This window comes from Mustela nigripes, chromosome 8 (assembly GCF_022355385.1).
Source record: "Mustela nigripes isolate SB6536 chromosome 8, MUSNIG.SB6536, whole genome shotgun sequence".
Classification (NCBI taxonomy): Eukaryota; Metazoa; Chordata; class Mammalia; order Carnivora; family Mustelidae; genus Mustela; species Mustela nigripes.
Genome location: NC_081564.1, coordinates 54,113,297 through 54,118,992, shown reverse-complemented (window position 1 = coordinate 54,118,992; position 5,696 = coordinate 54,113,297).

Below are 5,696 nucleotides of genomic sequence, written 5' to 3'. Positions count from 1 at the left end.
GGGGAGAAAGTCAGAGGGACTAGCAGACTCCCCATAGAGCTGGAGCCCAATGCGGGACTCGATCCTGGGACTCCGGGGAGAAAGTCAGAGGGACTAGCAGACTCCCCATAGAGCTGGAGCCCAATGTGGGACTCGATCCTGGGACTCCGGGATCATGACCTGAGCCAAAGGCAGTTGCTTAACCAACTGAGCCACCCAGGTGCCCCAATATCATTTATATTTTCTGATCAGTCAACTCTCAAGATGTTGCTCAGTGTACCCCACTCCAACCCTTCCCATAAACAATCCCACCAGACGGTTCCTGGGCATAGATCGCAGCAGTGATGTATAATCCAGGATTTTACACAGGTGCTTGGAGTTAAACTAGAAGCTTTAGCATGTAACAGACTCTAATGGATTTGCAGTATCTCTGGGAGATTTCTGCCCAAGAGGTGGAGGCTTAAATTGAACAGGAATATATCAAGAGCACTTTCCTTTTGATCTTCATACTCATGGAAGGATTTGTTTTAATTAGAGATATATTTAGGTTTGATGATTATAACATGTGTTTCAGAAATGCATTACAACTTCAGTGGCTCCAAAATCACTAGCAGTTTGTGCCAGAGAACCCTCATTTAGGGAACAATACTTTTAATATGGCTGTGCGCATGGATTTGTGCTTCATGCTAATTTAGGCTCTTGACCAAGGGAAACAGATATCTGGTATTTACTATTTTGCCCTTAAGATGTCTTGATTTTTTAAATAGATTGTAGTTAAAATGAGAATGGCTATAGGTAAAATCACAGAGTTTGCAATGTTTTGGTAAAATTGTGTGTGTGTATGTGTGTTATAGACATAGTAATATATAGCGTGTGCTTGTGTTATAGGTCAAATCAGAATCATTAGCTGGTAATAGTTTGGGGGCATGATGAATTAATAGTTTTGGAGTTTTTAAAGGGCTTGAATGACAAGAGTATAAAAGAAGATGGGTTCAAAATAATTGAAACAAAGACACTGCGGTTTTACCAATTAGGAACTCTTATACCCCTGGGTGTGGGCTGATACGGATGTAGATGATAGGATGAGTTGGAGGTTTGAAGAACACAGAATATCCGTAAATGATGCTCCCTCTAAGAAACTGATTAGCTTTCAAAGATGGAAAGTACATTAGCAGTATAATACAGATCAAGAAGATGGATCAAGTGAGCAACGACTATTGATGGTTAGGGGTTTTTCTGTTTATTGTTTTTTGTTTTTTTGGTGTGAGAGCTACCAAATTTTGAGGCAAAGGTGGACCCTGGGCAGAATTATGAAGTAGGCAAATTGCGTTCCTGTCCATCCTTTTATTCAATGTCCTCCCTCTTCCTATCGAAGCTCTGCCTTCTCTCTGGTTCACAAAGATAGTCAGAAGCCTTTGCTGTTCTCTGACTTTGCAAGATCCTCCCAATATGCAGCTCACCAGCCTCCAACAGAACATCATCCTCTGACCTCCACTGAAACACGTATATTGTGTCCTAAGCATTCATGAAAATTGAGGGGGTGGAAGTATGTATATTAATACACTCCAAGGATGTTCATTCAGTCTCCTTATGCGTCACTTCAAGATGCATATTTATATAGTTAAAGTTAGTATCCATCTGCCTGAGAAGAAATCCTGCATTGAGGCACGGTCCTGTCAGCTGTCAGGGAGTGATTGCAAATCTGGGAAAGCAGAGGTCTTCTTCATTTCATCCCGCCTCTGCTCCCTCCCCCCTTACCTCCCTTGGCTATACTAAAGCCTTCTGCCCACGAGCAGTGCCCATGGTAGTGCTCAGCCACAGGGTGTCCTCTCTTGATCTAATGTCCTCAGGGGAAATGCTGTTTGCAGTCTCCATGTGCTCCTCAAACTGAAGGGAAGACCACAGCCTAAAGAACAGGTGTAAGTGGTCAAATGTATTTTTTATCTTCCCTTTAGAATGAACAAATCTGTTGCCATTTGAAACAGCTGTGATTCCACTTTGTAATGGCAATTCATTAAACACGTATTATGGAGGTTCATGTCTCTCAACGGCACCACCCCAGTGTGCCCTTTACTCTTGGGGGAGTTTCTTTTCTCAGTGGACCATAAACAAAACACAGATGTTTTAGATGGAACTTAAGTGTACTGTCCCAATGGAGACAGTGGAAAAAAGCCAGCTGGCGAGCATAGCTTTCAGAAGGTGCTTCTGGTCTACTCACTTTGCTGCTACAATTGTTTTTACCCTTTGAAGCTGAATCTTTTTGTTTTGCCCAAGAATACAAAATATCTTGATACATGTCACCAAGAATAATATTGAATACATCAGAACATCAATAGCAAATAAATTTTGTCAATGTGGGTGATCAATCCAAATAATTAAGGATCAAAAACTGCCATTTACTGAAGATGACTTGTATGAATAGCTATCCACATTATCTTAGGGAAATGTTACATTTTTCCTGGGTGATTTCTATTTTTTATTTTTTTTTTAAAGATTTTATTCACATAATATGTTGTGTTTTTACTAGTCATTTCTGGTATATTACACATTAGGATTGCCCACTCCTTCATCAGGATTGTGAACTCCTTATCATGTGCATCTCTTGTACATGTTGCAGCTTCTTATACTTATTCAGAAAGTACTGGCCGATTGCTTTGTTGATTAACTGAAAATAGGTTACTGTTTTGACGAGTTGTTGTTCCAAATATGAAAGAGTAATGTCTTCTCTTTCTATTTATTATTAATCTTTGTGCATTTCCAAATCTTTAAATATATGTTCCCAGTACAGCATTAATTTTTTATAATAATTATTCAGTTTGATAATAGAAGTCTTTCTCCTATATTTATAAATAAATAAATAACAAATCAAAATCAGTTTGTTGCTTAGTTGCAAAGAGTAATCTCTACCTATATGGTATGTTACGTTTCTACCTTAACCAAGTAGGATTACTGTAGTATTATTTATTCAAGGTCATATAATTTTATTTCTTACTCTAAGCAACTACAAGAAATGAATATGGAGATATTTAAATATAGAAGATTTTCTTTCTTTGGTATTTTTTTCAGTCTTGTAAATTTTTGATAACTTAAAAATTAAAGTGAATTCATTTCTTAAAAATGAATGTTTGGGGCACCTGGGTGGCTTAGCCGTTAAGCATCTACCTTTGGCTCAGGTCATGATCCCAGCGTCCTGGGATCGAGCCCTGCATTGGGCTCCCTACTAGGTGAGAAGCCTGCTTCTCTCTCTCCCATTCCCTCTGCTTGTGTTCCCTCTCTTGCTGTGTGTCTCTACCAAATAAATAAAATCTTAAAAAAAAATTAATGTTCATCATGCTGCAGAATGGCTTATATCTGTTCAAAGAAAACAAGTATTTTAATAGCTAGAAATATTAATAGCCTAGTATATATTAAACACATTTAACGATAGATTAGATCAAAGGGCTACAACCTATAGTCAATAGTTTTTAGGAAATTCAAATTTATTACCTCAGTTTTTATTTCTAAAGTTTAAAAAAAAAACCCACCTCAATTATAATTTTATTCAGATCCTGACCAGTAAACTAAATACAATAGCTGCTACCCAATGCTATATCCCCTCGACTGATGTTGAAGTCACTGCTGGTCCTTTCTCAGGTCAACCAGGATGCTTCTTACCAGGCAGTGACAAAGGACTAGCTTCTTCTCTTAGCTTTTATTTGTGCTGCCCCTGAAGCTCCCTTAACCTGGGAAGCCATCCTGAGACAAGACAGTTAGGGGCAGCAATCCTCAGTCCAGCCAGCACAGGCTCCCCAGTGGGCAAACTATGTGTGGGCTTTTAACATCAGCAACAGGGGCACTAAAAGAGTTGGGCATTTATTTTCAAGCTTCAAAGTAGTAATCATGAAAAATAAATTAAAACTTTGCTGGCTTTAGCACTCTTATTTTATGGTTACTACAGGGTTCTATAACTGTCTTTCCAACATACATAATCGTACCCATTACCCAGCTGTAGTAACTATTAACCCATAACCAAACTGTTCCACATAGGCATTCATCTCTCCACCCAGATTATTTTGAAGCACATTCTAGATATCATATATATTTCAGTCCATGATTATGTGACTTTAATTTGGAATTACATGACAGAGGTAAGATAAAGCTGAATACCATGATACTTTCTGTGTCTAGGGGCTTTACAAATCTTAACTTGGTGGTCATTGCACATGTACATAAAGTCAGTTGACTATTATTAAAATAGACATTACACACACACATACATACACACACAATTACAAGATCAAGCGTTCATACACAGAGTGAGTAACTTAAAAACTGTCTATCCCTGGAAGCTCCTTGTCCATTCTCAAGAGACTGCTCTCCTTCTCACCTCAGTGTTTGCTTCTGTGTTTTCCAAATCAGTCTTGCCTTTGCAAGCCTTCTATGCTTCTCTGTGTGGTCCTGATTAATTTCTTCCCCCAAGATCCTGACCGGCTTTTTTTCTTCCTTGCTTCCTTCCTTCCTTCCTTCCTTTTCTATCTTTCTTTTTTTCTTTTTGTTTTATCCTTTCATATTCTCTTTCAGTCCCTCGCTTGATCATTAGTCTCTCTCTCTCTGATGATGTAGATAGATGCATACACCCTGTAACCCACCCGTGAGGATCCAGACACGGCACCAAAGATAGTCCTCTTGCTCCTCTCTAGTAGATTCTCTCCTGCCTCTTCCACCCAGACACAATCATTCTTTTGATATCTATCACTGTATTTTCAATTTGTCTGTTCTAGAACTTGATATGAATGAATCACAGAGTATATACGTTTTTGTGTTTCTCTTTTAGCTCAGCATCATGTCCGTGAGATTCATTAGAACCAGTGTCATTTGTGTGTATTAAGAGTGGGTTCTAGTCCATTGTGTAAATATATCACAATTTGCTTATCCATTCCCCTGCTAATTGACATCCGGGTTGTTTACAGTGTTTGACATTTATGAATAAAGCTACCATGAATAGTTTTGCATGAGCATTTTCAGGAGTGTTTGTTTTTATCTTTTGAGTAAATATGCCTGATTGGTTTTATTTTGGGCATCTATATTTTCATTTCTCTCTGGTGAATACTTGGTACGTCTTATAGAGGTTATCCACTTTATTTACTCATTCAAAAAATCGGCTTTTGCTTTTATTCACTGTCCCTTTTGGGGTTATTTTGTTTTCTTTTTTTTTTATTGATTTCACTCTTTATTCCTTCTTTGTGCTTATTCAAGGTTTAGTTTACTCTTCTTCTAGTTTCTTGAGATGGAAATTGAGATTATTGATTTGAGACCCTTCTTCTTTCCTTATATTAGATTTTAATGTGATAATATTCTCTTTGAGCCCCTGCTTTAGCAGCATCTCATGTAGTTTGATGTCCAGCTTTTCATTTATAGTCAGTTAATTTTTTTCCTTAATATTCCCAGTGTTGTCTTTTTTGATCCATTTTATTTAGAAGTATGATTTCAGTGTCTGTAATGGGTGTTTCTAGATACTGTACTATTGTCGGTTTCTCATTTAATCCCATTGTGGGCAGAAAACATACTTGGAATTATTTCGATCCTATTAAATTTATTGAGATTTATTTTATGGTACAGAATATGATCTACCCTAATAAATAATCTGTGTTCCCTTGAAAATAATTCATTTTCTTCTGTTATTGACCAATGTGGTCTTTAAATTACATGTAAGGCAAATGTGTTGATAATATTTTGAG